The sequence below is a fragment of the Acomys minous genome (genome assembly GCF_964271855.1).
Source record: "Acomys minous genome assembly, chromosome: 12".
In the NCBI taxonomy this organism is placed as follows: domain Eukaryota; kingdom Metazoa; phylum Chordata; class Mammalia; order Rodentia; family Muridae; genus Acomys; species Acomys minous.
The window spans coordinates 18,826,425-18,845,043 of NC_140493.1; the positions used below are offsets into that span (position 1 = coordinate 18,826,425).

The 18,619-nt window shown below is 48.1% G+C and overlaps 1 protein-coding gene across 4 annotated transcripts in view; it reads right to left on the reverse strand.

Annotated features, from left to right (window-relative positions):
• The window catches only part of MPPED1 (metallophosphoesterase domain containing 1), a 78,008-nt gene that overhangs the window by 33,558 nt on the left and 25,831 nt on the right, over nt 1–18,619 (reverse strand). The window contains exon 1 of one of the 4 annotated variants that reach the window (XM_084748647.1): nt 14,020–14,140. The exons of the other annotated variants lie outside the window; for them this stretch is intronic. The gene's annotated coding sequence lies outside the window, so the exon portion shown is untranslated. Of the gene's footprint in view, nt 1–14,019; nt 14,141–18,619 lie in introns of those variants that run through there. 4 annotated transcript variants of the gene reach the window in all.

The following is an 18,619-nucleotide window of genomic DNA, read 5'->3' on the forward strand; positions in this document are numbered from 1 at the left end:
TTGTCACTGGGTGGGTCTGCCAGCCACTGGAACTGGAGACAGCACAGAGCTATCTTTCCCTTATGGTTTGTGTGTGTATGTGTGTGTGTGTGTGTGTGTGTGTGTGTGTGTGTGTGTGTTTGTTTTTGTTTTTGTTTTTTTAGAACTCTCTGGTTTTGTTGGTTTAAGTACTTGTAAACTTCCATCGCAGAACTGGCCTTGCTGGGTTTGGAATATGATGTCAATAAAATGCTCATGTAAGCATAAAGACTTGAGTTTGAGTTCTGTCCCTTTGCTTGCTGCTGGATTCCAGCTTTTCCCCCATTGTATTCCAAAGCAAGGCACTATTTTATGTTTAGTATTTGTAATGATGCTTTGCAGTAAAATTTGATCCATTCTGGAATAACGTTCTGTTAGCAGATTAAAGGAATGTATCCTCAGGAGCTTTGGGTGGAATATTCTGTCAGTGTCTCTTAGGTTCATTTGAGCTACGAGATAATTTATCTTTGGTGTCTTTCTGTTGAGTGCTTCTCTAGGTCTTAGAGAAACAAGAACAACCAGGGCCAAAGTCAGTAAAAAGTGAAATTATAGATACCAGGAAAGAAATAGTGAACAAAGGAATAACTCAAGGAATCGAAGAATTGGGTTTTTTGCAAAGATGTGCGCCACAGGTCTATTAAAGAATATTTTTGAGAAATCATATTAGAATATAAGAGAAAATTCTAGATACATATATGGTCTTCCAAAATTGAACCAAGGGGATTAAAAACTACTAAAAAGAGGGAGAATAAGCAATGAGATTAAAACTGTTATTTTAAAAAGTCTCTCAACAAAAAGAAAAGCCAGGACTGGGGTGGATTCACTGCTGAACTCCACTCAGTCATTAAAGAACGAACAGCAGTGTACCTCAAACTCCTCCACAGAACAGAAAGGATGGAATGCTATGAAATTCAAGCCAGGAAAACAGCCCTGCCTTAATACCTGTGGTGGTCTGAACAGGGATGGCCCCATAGCTCATATATTTGAATGCTTGGTCACTGGGGAGTGGCACTACTTGAGAGGGATTGGGAGGTGTGGCCTTTTTGGAGTGGGTGTGGCCTTGTTTAAGGAAGTGTGTCACTGAGGGTGAGCTTTGAGATTTGAGAAGCCCAAGCCAAGCCCAGTGGCTCTCTCTTTTTCCTGCTGCATGCAGATCCAGGAGCAAAACTCTCAGCTCCTTCCCCAGCACCATGTCTGCCTGCGCACTGCCATGCTTCCCGCCATGATGATAATGGACTAAAGCTCTGAACTATAAGTTAGACTCAATTAAATGTTTTCCTCTCTAAGAGTTCCTGTGGGCATGGTGTCTCTTCAAAGCAACAGAACACTGACTAAGACAACACCCAAAGCTGGGTAGGGGCACAGCAATAAAAGAAAACTATCGACCATTCCCCTCAAGATGCAAAACTTCTCAATAAAACACTTTGCAAGCTGACTCTAACAGCACATTAAGAAGCTCATACGCCATGACCAAGGTGATTTGTTCCAGGGGTACAAGGATGGTTCAACATATGCAAATGAACACGTTTAACACAAGACATAAAAAGAGTCAAAGAAGATCACATTACCATGTCAACTACTGAAAGGGCTTGTTGACAAAATCCAATACCCCCTCGTGTTAAAAGCTCCGGGTTAAAAGCTAACTAAAGAAGAAACGTACTTCATCATAATCAAAGCTACGCAGAGCAAATGCCTATCCAGCATCATGCCAGATGGATGAGAACAGGAAAAAAAAAAAAAAACCTTCCTTGAAAACCATAAAGAAACATGACAGGGTTATCTGCTCCTGCCGTTCCTACTTACCATGGAACTGGAAGGTTTAGTCAGAGCAGTCAATCAAGAAGAAGAAATAAAGTCCTGTTGTCCCTCTTTGGAGTTGATATTACTGCACCTATGGGAGCCTAAATACTCCACCTGGAGACTCTTAAAACTGACGAACAAATACAGCCAGCCAGCAGGACAGGATCAGTGTGCAAAAGTCAGTGACTTGGGCTGGCAAATGGGCACTTGCTGCCAAGCCTGAGGAGACCTGAGCTCAGCTCCTCACTAACTGTCCTCTGACATCTACATATGCAGCATGGCAAACACACACACACACACACACACACACACACACACACACACACACACAAAATGTTTTTAACCAGTAACTTTTCTATACAACAATAATAGAAATAGTGAGGGGAAAAAAACAAAACAACTTTGTTCAATACTCTCAACAAAATACCTGGGAAAAACAAAAACAATACATAGGAAAGACCTCAGCATTGACATCTATAAAAGCAAGAAGTTGAAGAAGACCCAAGAGGATGAAAAGATCTCCCCCACTCATGGGTTGGGAGAATTAATATTGTTTAAATGGCCATATTACCAGCAGCTATCCACAGAGTCAATGCAATTCCTATCAAAATTTCAATGACATTTCTGGCACATGTGTGTGAGTGTACACATGTGTGCAGGTGCATTTATATATAAAACATATACATGTGTCCATGTCCATGTAGTTGCCAGAGGCTGAAGTTGAGTCTTCCTAGATGCCGTTTCCATGTCCTGAGCTGGGAATACATAGCTCATCACACCTTCTCGGCATTTACATGGACATTGGGGATCTGAACTCTGGTCCTCATGGTCACACAGCAACCACTTCATCCTGAACCTCATATGCAAACACAAAACACAGATAGCCAAAGCAACCTTAAAAAAAAAAGAACACGGGGGTGGGGGGGGTGGGGGGGGAGGTCACAGCACCTGACCTCAAGCCCAGTGTTAATGGCAAGCACTGGAACAAAGACAGACCCATCAGCCAGTGCAGCACGATCAAGGCCCCAAATGCAACCTGTGTGCCTATGAGTCTTGACAAATGTGCCACACCCCTGTTAGAATAAAATCATCCTGGGGAAAATAGACCTCTACATACACACAATAAGACTTTGAAATTGCTGGAGGGAAACATTTAAGGGGTGCTGATGTGGACAACAGTTTTCTGTCCAAGAATAAAAGAATTCATGAACAGGATCACAACAAACTATAAAGCTTCCTTCACAGTAAAGGAAACAGGCAGAAGAGCGAAGAAATGGCGCACAGGATGGGATTCATCCTTGCCAGTTATTCACCAGGCAGACAAGCAGTCTCCATAGGATTAAACTATAGGAGCTACCAGCAAAACAAACACCCCATTTCTTAGGAGGGTGAATGATCTGGGCAGACACTTCCCCCAAAGAAAAGATATGCACATGCAAGGAGAACATGAACACAGGTTGGAGAGATGGCTCAGTGGCAAGAGTGCTCACTGCACAGCGTGGGGTTCTGAGTTCTAATCCCCCAGGACCCACATAAAATGTTGGGCATGACCACACACCCGGTGCTGTAAATAAAGTAGAGACAGTTGGGTTGCTGATGCTTAACTTCAGATCCAGTAAGAGACCCCTGCCTCAAAGGCATAAGGAGAATAATAGAGCACAACACTTGATGTCCTCTGGCCTCCACACGTGTGCAGAGGTGTGAGCACCTGCACCCATATATGTGCATATACCATACACAAATATACAACACTCTCACACACAAAAAAAATGAAAAATGTTCGTCTTTACTAGCCATCAGAGAAATGCAGATTAAAATTTTATTGAGATGCTATCTCACCCCAGTCAGAGTAGCTATTTAAAAATTAAGAATCTGGGCACAATGGTACACACTTGGTTCACACACTCAGGGAACAGAGAGGGGGTTAAAAGTCCCAGTAAAGCGAGGGCTATAAAGTTTGAGTGATCCATAGCCAGGCAGTGGTGATACACACCTTTAATGCCAGCACTGGGAAGGCAAAGGCAGCTGGATCTCTGAGTTCAAGGCCAACTGGTCTATAGAGCAAGTTCCAGGACAGCTAGGGCTACACAGAGAAACTGCATCTCAAAATATCAACAACAAAGTTTGAGTGATCTGCCTCAAAAAAACAACAACAATAATAATGACAAATACTGGTGAGACTATGGGAAAAGAAGAGCCCTTCTACACTGCTGGTGCAAATCAATGCAGTTGTTATGGAAACTGAGATAGAACTACCAAATGCCCAGTTACACTACTGATGGAGGACCACTGAGCCATGGTGGAGGACCACTGAGCCATGGTGGAGGACCACTGAGCCATGGTGGAGGACCACTGAGCCATGATGGAGGACCACTGAGCCATGGTGGAGGATCACTGAGCCATGATGGAGGACCACTGAGCCATGGTGGAGGATCACTGAGCCATGATGGAGGACCACTGAGCCATGGTGGAGGACCACTGAGCCATGATGGAGGACCACTGAGCCATGATGGAGAACCACTGAGCCATGATGGAGGACCACTGAGCCATGAAGGTGCCTCTTGACTGCAAGTGAGGGAAACCACAGGACAGGGGGACAGCTGTAAAATGATGATAAACCAGAAAAATACCTGTTTGGCACAAGTGAATGTGTAAGCCGAAGAATGGAGCAGAGAGGAGGCTGAGATACATAGAACACAAAGAACAGCCCCCTCTCCCCATAGGTGATTGTATTAAATATAAAGCACTTAGAAACTACATTCAAAAGGTAGGGATTGGAAGAACAGAACTTTTAAAAGCCAGTTACAGGCTGTTTATATGGGAGACAATCTTTATTTTCTTGTTTGTTTGGAAGGACTGGGGGTGGGGCGTCTCGCTGTGTAGCTCTGGCAGGCCCCAAACCCATAACATTCCCTCTGCCTCTGTCTCCCAAGTGTTGAGACCATAGCCATGAGGCACCATGCCAGGCTAGGATACAATCTCAAGGCAAGACATAAAAACAAGAAGATGAAAATGAGAGGCCAGAAGAGGACACGCCACCCACCAATAACCAAAAGAGCACTGAAGCGGCTGCCCCAACATCAGATAAAGTGGCCCTTAGGACAGAAAGTATTACGAGCGAGAAGAAAGGATCGTGAAAAGACCAAAAGCCAAGTACTAAGACAGTCCCATCGGCGATGTACACAGTACAAGAGAAATTAACACCAATCCTGTCCATGCTGGCTAGTCTTATGTCAACTTGACACAAGCTAGAGTTATCTGAGAGAAGGGAGCCTTAGTTGAGAAGGTGCCTTCATAAGATCCAGCTGGAAAGCATTTTCTTAATTAGTGATTGATGTGGGAGGGCGCAGCCCACTGTGAGTGATACCATCCCTGGTCCTGGGTTCTATAAGAAAGCGGGCTGAGCAAGCCATGGGGAGGAAGCCAGTAAGCAGCACCCCTCCATGGCCTCTGCATCTCCCTCTCCAACTTGCTTTTTTTGGTCCTGATGTCTCTTTACAGCAAGAGTAACCCTAACTTAGACACTGACAAGCAACTCCAAAACACAGATGAGAAGGAGACACTTTCTGTTTTACTATGTGGCCCTTAGTGATCAAACCAGACAAAGGCATCCACAAGAAAACTACAGACGGTATGCCCGCAGAGTTGCAGACATAAAGTGTCGGTAAGATAACGCTGGGTTAGGGGCCGGAGAAATGGCTCCGTGCTTAAAACTGTGTACTGCACGTCCAGAAGACCTGCGTTTGGTTCCCGTCACCTGCATCACACAATACACAACAAGCTGTAACTCCAACTCAGGGGATCCAACGCCATGCACAAACACACGTGCACACACATATACACACATAAATGTTAAAATATTACCAGACTGAAGCCAGCAGCACACAGAAAGCATTTCCGCCTAATCAAATGGGATTTGTCCCAGAAATGCAAAGTTGACTCAGCGCACACCAATCAATGTAACCCATCACAGTACTCACAGAGACACCCCACATCTGACAAAAATCCAGTGTCCTTTCATGATGCAAAACTCTTAAACAAAGGGACCATCTCACTCCACGTGGAACATCTATAAAACTTCCTGTCATTAACACGCCACTATTATCACAATGAAAAGATCCAAGCCCAGGAACAGGACGAGAGTGTCCAACTCTTTCCATTCATATTCAGCACTCTGCTTGAAGCTCCAGCCAGTGCAACTGAGCAAGAACAAGAAATAAAAAGCACCCAGACTGCGCTGGGCTAGAGAGGTGGCCCAGTGGCGTGAGCAGCCGAGAGAGTTGGGAAATGGAGGCTCACAGCTAGTTTCCCCCAGCAGAAAACAAACAAACAACAAAGACCCTTTTGAAGGTAGGAAGTGAGGAGTGACAGCTGAGGCTGCCCTCTGACCTCCATACCCATGCTGCGGCGTCTGAGCACACACATACATCCATGGCACAGTCCTCCCCCACCCCAATCCCGCCAGAGGCCCGGGAGGGAACAGCAGCCCTGCTGACATTTAGATTTTAGGTTTGCAGCTTCCAGAACTGGGAACAGATCAATTCCTGTTGTGTCAAACTCATCGGGTTATGGCAATCTGTTACAGCAGGCTCAGGAGATAAATGCAATAGTCTACACCAGAAGCCAGAGTTGATAGTCTTCACAGCAGCTGGAGAGAGGGGTGGACTTGAGATTTTCAGAGCAGGTGTGTGGTGGAGGGAGAGCGTGGTGGAGGGAAGTGTGGCTCTCAGCGCTGCTCCCGGCACCAAATTGGGAAATGTTGCTCCTCAGCTGAGGCAAGGCACTTAATAGTGTTCTGGAAAAGCATGCTGGGAAAGAAGATGGCTGAGAGCTGTGTGAGACACTGAACTGGGCCCCGCCCATTCCCACATCAAAGATCAAAAGCCCAGGACCTGAGAGTATGACTGTTTTGGGGGGACTGAGCCTTTAAAGAGGTAACTGAAATAAAATGAGGTCCCGGAGGAGAGCCTTAGTCCCCGTGAGACATGATCTTTACAAGAAGAGGATAGTGGGCACATATCCAGGGACACACATGAGGTCATAGCAAGAAGAAGGCCACAGCCAGGTCCAGATGACTGACTCATCAGGGAAAGTACTTGCCATGAGAGCCTGGTGAACTGAGCCGACCAGAAGCACATGCGCTGGCTAGCATGCATATGCAGCGTGTCAGAAATAAGAGAGACCCTGCCTGAACTCAGGACTTAGGAGATGGAGCCAGGAGGATCAAAAGTTCAAGACCAGCCTGTACTACACATCAAATTTGGAACCAGCCTGTGCTATATAAGACCTTTGCTTTAAAGATACAAAAAAAAAAAATCAAAGGATGAAAATGATTGGTGGCCGCACACACAAATCACTGAGGTCTATCCCCAGCACTATGTAAAGTAGATGTGGTGATAGAAGCCCACAATGCCAGCACTGAGAAGTTGGAGGCAGCAGATCAGGAGTTCACAGTCATCCTCAGCCATAGAGACCACTCTGAGCTACATGAGACCCTGACTAAAAACAATTACAAATCCAAAGTGTTAGAGTGGCGTGTACTATGACGTGTGTACACCTTCCCAACATTTGTATTTAAATTATTTTTGTTTGTTGTTTGTTTTTTCAAGACAGGGTTTCTCTGTGTAGCCTTAGGTTTCCTGGACTCGTTTTGTAGACCAGGCTGGCCTCAAACTCAGAGAGATCCACCTGCCTCTACCTCCCTGAGTGCTGGGATTACAAACATGCACCACTGAGCCCTACTGTATTTAAATTCTTAAATATTTAAATTATGGCAAAGGTGAGCAGCCTGGATCCTGGTAGGAAGAGCTTCAGTGTGCGGGGGGGGTTGGAGAGGGCACTCCGAGTTCTGGAAAGGCCTGGTACCCACCAGAAGATCTCACAGCACTCCCTGGGGGAAGGCAGGGCTTCAGGGCTGACTCCTTCCTGGGGTCACTAAAGATGCATGCCTCCAAAAGACTCCTAAGGTGCCTAGAGCCAACCTATTAAAAGGGAAAAGGTTTTATCCAAAGCCAAGTTTGTTACAGTGGCAACAGAAGTAATTAGCAGAAAATGATTAAATGTTTTGGAGGCTCAAGAGACAGCTCAGTGGTAAAGCACCCGCTGCAAAGACTGGGGACCCAAGTTCAGATCCCCTTCATGCACATATGAGCCTGGTGCAGAAGCACCTGCCTGTGATCCCAGCACTTGGTAGAGACAGAGGATCACTGGAGCTCCCTGGCCCCCAGGCTAGCGAAATCAGGGAGCTCCGGGTTCAGTGGGAGATCCTGTCTCAAAAAGTACAACGGAGACTGAGGAAGACACTGGATGTCAACCTAGGCCTCCAAGCACATGTACACACATGTACGTGCACCCACATGCGCACCCACAATAAACAAAAGGTGATGCTGACCATTTCTATCTTCTAATATATTTCTTGTAAAGTGGGTTATCTTCAGGAAGGATAAATACCATAGAGATTTGGGCATTCTGAAGTAGATGGCCTTGCCGCCTCTGTTTACCCAGCCCTCCACTCTATAGTTATTTCCTTGGCTTTCTCAGGTGCTACCCCACAGTGACAGTAGGAACTAGGTCTCACCTGAGTCTCCTGGGGACACTGGAGAGTCCTGACTAAAGCAATCAGCTAAGGCCTTTTTCTGGCCAGGAGCGGGGGAGGGGTCTACATATGCAATAAAAATAAATGAAGGCCAAGCAGTGGCTCCCCCTGCAAAGGTTAGGGTGCTCCAGAAGAGCAGTGCACACAAGAGAGGCTGGAGGTGGGAAACAATTGCAATCTATCTGACAACAGCTTAGGTGCCTCAGGTGAACAAAGGGAGGGGTGGAGCCAGGCCTGGAGGTACCTGGCAAGTCCCCCCAAAGCAGGTAGTCTAGTTTCATTACCGCTGCTGTGATTAAAAACATTACAAAAAAGCAACTTAGGGGTAAAGGGTATGTATTTATTTCAGCTTATAATTCCAAGATCCTCATTGTGGGGAAATGAAGGCAGGAACTTTAAACAGCTGCTCACACCACACCCACAGTCAAGAACGGAGAGAGAATGGCCGGGCGCAGTGGCGCACACCTATAAGTAATCCCAGCACTCGGAAGGCAGAGGCAGGGGTATCACTGTGAGTTCAAGGCCAGCCTGCTCTACAAAGCAAGTCCAGGACAGCCAAGGCTACACAGAGAAACCCTGTCTTGAAAAACCAAGAAGGAGGAGGAGGAAGGAAGAAGGAAGAAGGAATGAAGGAAGAAAGGGCTCATCTGTTTGCTTCCGGTGCTCATCTCCACTCTTTCCCAGTTCAAGACCCTGCCCCGCCCCCCATGCCTAGAGAATGATGCCACCCACTGTAGGCTGGGTCTTCCCTGATTAGTTAACTTCTTTACAACAACTTCCCATAGACATGCCCTTAGGCCAAGCCAATGTCAACACCCCCTCACTGAGGCTCTCCTTGAGGTGACTTTAGGTTGTCAAGTTGACAAAGCTAACCCTCACATCAGACCACAGCACATAGCAGGGAACCTAGCTGGCGGGGGGGGGGGGGGGGGGGTTGGGGGACAGGAGGGGGCACCTTAAAGGAGCCGTTGCACAGTTCAGTAGATTTTTAAAAATCTGTTTCCAAATGCTCCTATGACGGCATCCGCTGGGAAGTGACTATTTTGAGGGCTCAGGACGTGACGGAATCCAGCTTTCCTCTCTGTCAGCTCCCAGCTCCCCCTTCAGTGTCTCGGCTGTCAACCCAGCCCAGAATTAGCTCAAAAGGGCCCTGCACACTCGCAGGTCCTCATTTGCTTCACGCTTTCTGAGGAAGGTGTGAAATTCTCCTTGAGAGAAACCAGAGGCACAAACTTCAGCACTTCAAATATCGGCTTTTCTTTGAAAACAAATTTCAAAGAGGCTAAATCCGAACTTTTCTACGCCTGATTGAAAATCAAGGAAAGCACACCCTCGGATGGTATTAATAATTAAAGCCACCGCCAAACCCCACCCACGGCTCTCAGGATGTATGCCTACAGCTGCCACCACAGTCACCACCGCCATTGTGCAGTGCCTGTTCCTCACCAGGCCCATGCCAAGCCCTGAATAGAATACCCACTGTCCTCTGACCCTTCTAGCCTCAGCTCCTTTGACAGAGAACTAAACTGAGGCTCAGACTCATTCTGGGAGTAGGAGACGGGGGTGGGGGGGTGGGGGGCGGAGGGGAGGGGACCTCAGGATCCATACACAACATCCCCTGATAACAACCCCTAACATTGCTGCCTCCAGGCTGTGGATGCAGACACCGAGGCAGGGGAGTAGAGATTCTTCAAGTCCACCAGGGAGGCAGACAGCCAGGTAAGGCCAGGGGGAGGGGGTGTCTCACAACTCATCGCAGAAGCCCTCACTTTGGAAATGAAGCAAGCCAGGACTGTGGACAAGGCCACATCCCAGCCCTCCCTCCCCCCACCCCTCTCTCTCTCTCTCTCTCTCTCTCTCTCTCTCTCTCAACCAGGCAAGTCCTACAATGTAGGGACCCCAAGGGCTTCGGATACACGGTGTGGGAGAGGCATCAGTTGTCCCCCAGGGGTCAATTTTTAGGTCCACTCCCAACAAAGTTCATACCTGAGAAGGACATGCTCCACCTCAGTGTCACCCTGCTGAGCTGACCTTGTGTACCCTGTCCCCAGAGTAGTTGATGTCCCAGGGAAAGGTCCCAGGGCTCTGCCAACCACTACCACCTGGCTGGGCCTCAACAAGCGGCTCCCACCTGCTTGGCAGTTCCGGCACATCTCTCCCACACTCCCAGCTGCTGTCACTGTCCCTGCTTCCTGAAGGCACCACCCTCGGGAGTGGCAGAAACGGTGAACTCATTTACCTGGCACCTGACAGAGCATCCACAGCCCCTGCACTGCCTCATTCAGACTCCCAGGGGGCCTGCCAAGGCCTCTCCCTTCTGAAGAGGAAAACACTAAAGTTCAGAGAGGCTCACCATCCTGCTTAATGTCATATGGGGGAGGGGGAGGGGCAGGGAGGGAGGGAGAGAGTCCAACTCTAGTTTAGCCCAAGTCTTGGGGGTTGGGCATGGACAGAGGCAGAGGTCCAAGGTATCCACGTCTGCGAAGGGACATGCACTTGGAAGTCAAACTAAGGGCTAAGACTATGGTTCTCAACCTGTGGGTCACAACCCTTTCAGGGTCATTTCACAGGGGGTACTTAAGACCATAGGAAAACACGGATATTTACATTATCATTGATAACAGTAGCAGAATTGCAGTTATGAGGTAGCAAAGAAAGACTTTTATGGTTGGGGGTCACCATAACATGAGGAGCTGTGTTTAAAAGGGCCGCAGCATTAGGAAGGTTGAGAAGCACTGGACTAAGAGATGAATGCCTTCTAGATTTAGTCAATAATGCCACACAAGCGCCTCCCAGGTCTGGAACTGCTGTGGTTCTGAGGGCAGAGCATCACCCTGGAGTATCAAGGCTCCCGATCTCCAGCCCACACTGGGCCTCAGTTTCCCCATCTATAAAGTGGGGGCAATGTTCCTCAGGCCTGGGGCTGCCGGTCTCAGATTAGAGTAAGGAAAATGCCAGGGAGTGTCTATGGACTGTGACTCATGGTTAAGCTCCTGCGAAGTTACACTTGGCTGTGGAGAGAAATGCACGTTCCAACAGGAAACCCGAGAGGCGGAAATCCTCATATCCTATCAGCAACCTCAATATGATTTGACTTTCATGGGTGTTAATACAATAGAGCATCCTTCCTCATCACTGTATCCCAACTATCTTGTTAAACGGAGCTGTTTCCTTGTCTTTAGTGAAGACAGTCCCCACACGTCCTCCCGGATTTGTCTGTGATGTCCGGCAGCATAGCCACAGGCTGTTGTGGCTACTTCATTTCAAATTAATTACAAACATGTAAAATGTGAAATGTGGTCTCTCAGTCACACTGGCATTTCAAGTGCCTGCTACTCCCATGAGGCTAGTGGATTCTACGGACAGCACAGGCATAAAGCATTTCTACTACCTCAGAAGGTTCTGGAAAGTGCTAAGCTAGGGCTTTGATACTCGATGTGTGGTCCTCAGGGAAAACAAATCGGGTGTCTTGCAGGAGCTTGTAAGACATGGGAAACCTTGAGTTCTCTGGGACCTGTCCAGCAGGGAGCCGAGTAATATCGTCTGGGATGAGCCATTGCGAAGGTAAAGGAAAGGCCAGAGTCAGAAGAAATGGTGCACATCTACATCCCAACTGAGGCAGGAGCATGACACGTTTGAGACCAGCCTGGGCTGTAGCTTATGTATAAAACATGGCCTCAAAAACAAACCAACTCAGGGGCTAGAGAGATGGCTCAGTGGTTAAGAGTACTGCCTGCTCTCACAAAGGTCCTGAGTTCAATTCCCAGCAACCACACAGTGGTTCACAACCATCTGTAATATGATCTGATGTCCTCTTCTGGCCTACAGGCAGAACACTGTATACATAATAAATAAATACATAAATAAATCTTAAAAAAAAAAAAACAACTCAAGCAGGTAAGACGGCTCAGCAAGTAAAGGGGCTTGCAGCCAAGAGCCATGACCTGACTTTGATGCCCAAACCCACATCCCGGGAGGAAAGAACTGACTCCTGTGTGTTGTCCTTTGACATCTATGCATGCCATGGCCTGCACACCACCCCAACCACACATACACAAAAGGCTGTTTTTGAAGGTTTAAAACAAAAGCCTGGGACTAGACGGATGACTCCGCTGGTGAAGTGCACATTGCATGTGTGTGGAAACCCGCTTGACACCCCATTCCCATGACACCCCACTCCCATGACACCCCATTCCCATGACACCCCATTCCCATGACACCCCACTCCCATGACACCCCACTCCCATGACACCCCATTCCCATGACACCCCACTCCCATGACACCCCATTCCCATGACACCCCATTCCCATGACACCCCATTCCCATGACACCCCATTCCCATGACACCCCACTCCCATGACACCCCATTCCCATGACACCCCATTCCCATGACACCCCATTCCCATGACACCCCACTCCCATGACACCCCATTCCCATGACACCCCATTCCCATGACACCCCACTCCCATGACACCCCATTCCCATGACACCCCATTCCCATGACACCCCATTCCCATGACACCCCATTCCCATGTGAAGAAGCTGGGTAGGGCACACACTGGTAATCGCAGTACTGGGAGGCAGAGACCAGAGGATCTTTGGGGCTCCCTGGCCAGTCATTACGCAGGATCAGTGAGATCCAGGTGCAGGGAGATCCTGTCTCAAAAACCAAGGAAGAGGAACACCTCAGAAATGACACTTGAGGCTGACCTCTGACCTCCACAAGCATGTCCACACACATGTACTTCATACACAGAAACACATACACACACATTCACCCCCACCACAGGAACCCATACACACACATGTACACACATATGCATCCACACACATGTACTTCATACACAGAAACACATACACACACAATCTTCTCCACAGGAATCCATACACACACATGCACCACATACACATGTGAGAACACACACACAGGAGCACACAGGCACATCCCATATACACGCACCTCACACAAAAACAAATACACTCTCAATCACTGCTACCATAGGACACGTGCGCGCGCGCGCGCGCGCGCGCACACACACACACACACACACACAGGAACACACAAGCACTTCACACACATGTACTTCACACACACAGGAACACATGCACATACATTAACTACACATACAAGAACACACATACATACAGGAACACACATGCACTTCACACATGTGCACCACACACACACAGGAACACACACACATCTTACACACAAAAAACACATACACACACATTCACCCCCACTACAGGAAACACACACAGGAACCCACACACATACGTACAGGAACACACATGTACTTCACAAACATGCACCTCACATACACATGGGAACCCAGACACACACATACAGGAGCACACACACTCATAGAAACACATGCACACTCATAGGCACACACACACACACACTCAGAGAAACATGCATACTCATAGAAACACAATCTCTGTCTCCTCTTTCTTCCCTCCTCCCCCCCCCCTCTCTCACACACACACACACACACACACACACACACACACACACACACACACACACGGATGGACTAGACCAGGACGGCAGACCTGTCCCTCGAGAAAAGGCAGTGCTATGCTGGGAACAGGCTGCAGCACCTGCAGTCTCTCTGGTGACAGCATCTCCAGACAAAGCCAGGCCCAGAGCTTCTCAGGAGAGTGATGCTGAGCCCAGGTGCGGATGCGGTGCAGGGCGGTGGGAGAGAGGAAACAGACCCTTCCACGCATTGCAGAGCTCCATGCGCAGGGACAGGGGACGTTCGCTCTGTGCTGGCCAGGATTTCCTGGCTTCCTGATTATCCCTGTTCTGGAATACGATCCAGTGCGAAAATGACATTTTAAAAACCCACGGGCTTATTTCACATCCAAACATATCCCCTCCATGTTTGTGCAGAAGAGGAATCATATCGAGCGCGACTCGCTTCCCGGCTCTGAACAAGCAGCTGGCTAGCTCGGTCCACACCATGATGGAACAACTTGACTCAATTCAGAATCACCTAGCAGCACCTTAGCATGCCTGGGAGGCAGTTTGCAGAGACATCTAGGTGAGGAGGAAAGACCCACCCTAAGTATGGGCAGCACCATTCCAGAGGCTGCAGTCCCGACCTGAATAAAAAGATGCAAACTGAAGAGGACCAGAATCCGTCTCTCTGCTTCTTGAGCGTGGGCACGATATGACCAGACACCTCACACGCCTGCCGTCGTGCCTTCCCTGCCATGGTGGGCTGCATCCTGACCTGGAATGAAGCCTTCCTCCCTGTAGCTAGTTTTGCCAGGTATCTTACCAGAGAAAATAGTAACTAACACACACTCCCTGACCACGAGCTAACAAGTGCAGAGGAATCGGAGATGAGACGGGGTCAGGACCACGCTGTGACCTCCACCAAGAAGGATAACACACTTACCACTACAGAGGACAGTCACCTGTCCCCGCATGCCACATCTACTGCCAGAATGGTCCAACCTGGTCCTAGCATCACCCTCCTCTGTCTCCTCATCCTCTTGTCTCCGTGTGTCTGGGGTGGGTGTCTCAGTGGGTTCCTGCCACTGTATCCCCCAGAATCTGACACAAACTGTGGAGTCATGGAGGTGCTCTGTAGACTCTGGATGGAAGCGGAACACAGCCACCAGCATACAGGAGTTCTAGCCTCAGGCTCCCAACTGTTTCCACAACCTGTTCAAGCCGGAAGGCCTGAGAGCCCACCCTTCCACCACCCAAAAATGCCCTAGTCCACCAGACTGCCTTCTGCCCGAAGCTCTAACTTCTTGGACTCTGTCCCACCCTCACTGAGCTTTGGTTTCTCCGGATGTCCCCTCAGCCACTCTGTGGCTTTCTCGGTGCTCATATCTGCCCACTCAGAGCGGCTGCCTCTTGCTCAGAAGGTGCCAGGACAGGGTCAGCGCTAGCCCATCCATTCACCTCTCTGCTGAACCTTCACCTCATCGAGGGTCCTACCCTCTCCCACCACTCTCTGCTCCAGACCTCCTTGCCCTGTCATGGCTCTGGGTGGACACATTCTGCCTACTCCCTTAGCCTCACAGAGGCTCACTGCCGAACGCCCAATGCCTAGAGCCCAGCCCATACAAGGTGCTCAGCAAAAGTCTACTGGGTTACAGACCCTGCAAACTGGAAAACAAATGCCAAGGGTGACCAATGGAATGGGCTTTAAAACAACCAAGCAGAGGCTCTGGGCAGCAAAGACATCCGTGAGATGGTAGCAAGAGGAGGCAGGAAGGAGTAGTGCAGGTGCTCACAGGGACACGATGGTGCTGATGGATTTTACTGCTAGGTCATATAAGAGATGAAGATGCTGTGAGTAACCAAGTAGATGCAAGGAAGAAAAAAAAAAAAAAAAAAAGAATACAGAATTCCCAAACCAGCAGAGGGGGAAATTTTTCTATCAGTCCAAATGAAAGCGGGGGTGGTGTGGGGGACAGGAAACTCAAACTGAATGACAGAAAGGGACATGTTTTATACACTAGAAAACACTAAACAAACTTTTGTGGTTATTCAAACATAAAATCCTTTGCCAAGTTCCTCCCACAGAGAAAGATCCCGGTGGAGCCCTGGAGGTGAACCTAGAGCTAACACAGAGGCGTGTCGATGGGGGAAAGCCATCACAGGGGCTGGCACCCACAGATCTTCATTTTCACTTTGCCCCACCCTCCAGGAAGCCCAAACCCCAATTCCCCACCCACCCACCCCCACTCTACCCCCCCCTCACAGAGCCCACGTAGTCCCAACTGCTGATAATTCAGCTGCTCGTTTTAATCCATCATGAACTCTGGCCTGTTTTATTGCATCATTTTTGGTTTCATAAGATATCCCTAAACCCTCTGACATAAGACAGGATAAAAATAAGCAAAAGCTAGAACTCTAAACCTTACAAGAACTCCTAGGAAGTCCAGGCTTTCAGAGAAATACATTTGTCTTGTTTTAAATTTTATTTTTATTATTATTGTGGCTGTTGTTTAAGGGAGAGATAGTTTAGATTATGGTCCTTAAAAAAAAAAACATATAAAATATACCACAGTGGACCATGCTACACACACACACACACACACACACACACACACACCAGTGGGTCTCATTTCATTTGAGAAGCCATTCTGTTGTAAATAGGTAATTAGCGCTTAAGCACACCTTTCAAGGGGCTTACGCATTAACATGAAAATACTGTAATTATGGCTAGCCAAAATTGCCCACCACAACCTCCAATCTCGGGCCTTTCATCTTTATTAGAAGTTAATTTTCTTCCTTTTAGCCCCTAATACACAGTTTGGCTTTGCAAGCATTTTTTTTCTTTTCTTAATAAAGGATATAGAAAATTAATTTTTAACTGAATCCCAACGCCCAGAGCACAAGGCATGCGTTTCCTAGCGGAGTATCAGTCACTCTCTCTCACTAGTGATGGTGACTACCCATCAGACTTGCTGTCTGACAGATTAAGAGAGAAAAGCTAACAGAAATGATGCCGGGAGAAATGATGCTAAGGAGAAAAAAGAAAATAAGGTCACCGCGGCAGCTCGTGGGGCTAAGGCACTGGCCATGAAAGCCAGGCAAGTTGAGTTTCGTCCCCAGAACCCACATAAAGGAGAAAAAAGGGAGAACTGGCCCCACCAAGTTTCCCTTTCACCTCACACAAACCGCTCCACACAAAATAATAAAATCTTCAAATAGGGGATTGGGGTGAAGCACACTATATGTTTGCATAAAAATGGTTTTATGTGACACAATGTAACAAAAATTTTCAAGGAGAAAAAAAAAGAACAAAAACTAACTACAACAAAATTTAGTATTTTGCCCTGAATCTTGGCTCCTGAAAATGTCTGAATACTGACGTAGTGTGCAACAGAATGAACTAGAAACGGTTTCCAGCTCAGCATCAACTATTGTTAGCTTTCAAAAAGAGATGTATATGCACTGGATATTTTTGTTAATTTTTTTAAAAACGATTTCTTTGAGCGCTTTATCAGTATAAATGTACTTTAATGACACCACCCCTATTCCTCCACTACAATTCCCCTGGCACTCACTGTCTGTCTGTCTGTCTGTCTATCTATCTATCTATCTATCTATCTATCTATCTATCTATTTCCTCTCTCTTTATTGTCCCTGTCTATCTATCTATCTATCTATCTATCTATTTCCTCTCTCTTTATTGTCCCTGTGTGTTCTGCCCAGATGCACATAATGGAGGCCATCTACTGAAGTGACCACAACCTACAATGGCCATGCCCCCAAAGAAAAATGACTCTCCCTTCCCCGAGCCACCTATAACTTCCAGTGGCTCCTCAGCGGGGGTGGGGCCTTAGGAGCCCTCCCCTGCCCTTGCCAGAGTGTTGACCGGTCTGTTGAGTCAACAGGTCTCACGTGAGCAGATCTCACACCAACAGCTGCCATGAGTCCGTGAGCACATCAGTGGCTATGACTTTTTTTTTTAACTAAGTTGGCCCCACAGGGAGTTTATCCCATCTCATCCTCGTATCCTCTTGCTGTGAGGACCAGGTCATCAGTCTCCCTCCACTCACATCTCCCAGCAATGACCCTTGATTGATTTCTCCTCCTCCTCGCGCTGCGCCTCTGCACTGCCGGGTACGTCTGAGGCACCATGGCCTCTGACCAACTCTAACTCCAACCACCCCAGCCGAGCAGTCTCTGTGTCCTGCACTGTACTCAAATCTCCACTCTGCAGCCAGCGGGGACCCAGAACACAGTCTGACGTCTGACCTGTCCCTCCCCTGCCACCAAAGCCCTTGGTGACCTCCACAAAGCTAATGCTAAACTCCAGAGGCTGCAGCAAGTGGTCTGCACCTGAGCCCCGAAAGGAAAATGGAAGTCATGCTGTTGTCACGGAATCTTCACATTAGGGAGCACAGCAGGCTCCCAAGTTATGTATCCACTGGGCTGACTAAGGACCCCTGCCTGTTTCCACAGCTATGTGGGAGAGGCAGACCCCTCTACTAACCCATGCTGAGGCCATAAGACTTGTGACACCATAAGCCTTGTGGACCCCAGGGCAGCTCCCCTGGATGGGACCTGGATGGTCCCATAACCAAGGTTCAGGGTGCTCATTGATTGACATGGGACTGGAAGTAGTCAACTAGCTGCTAAGAACAGAGCCACAAGTGACCCCAGGGTCCTGACTTCAAGATCTCTAGGTCCTGACGTGGCTCGCCATAAGGCCCTCCCATCCTG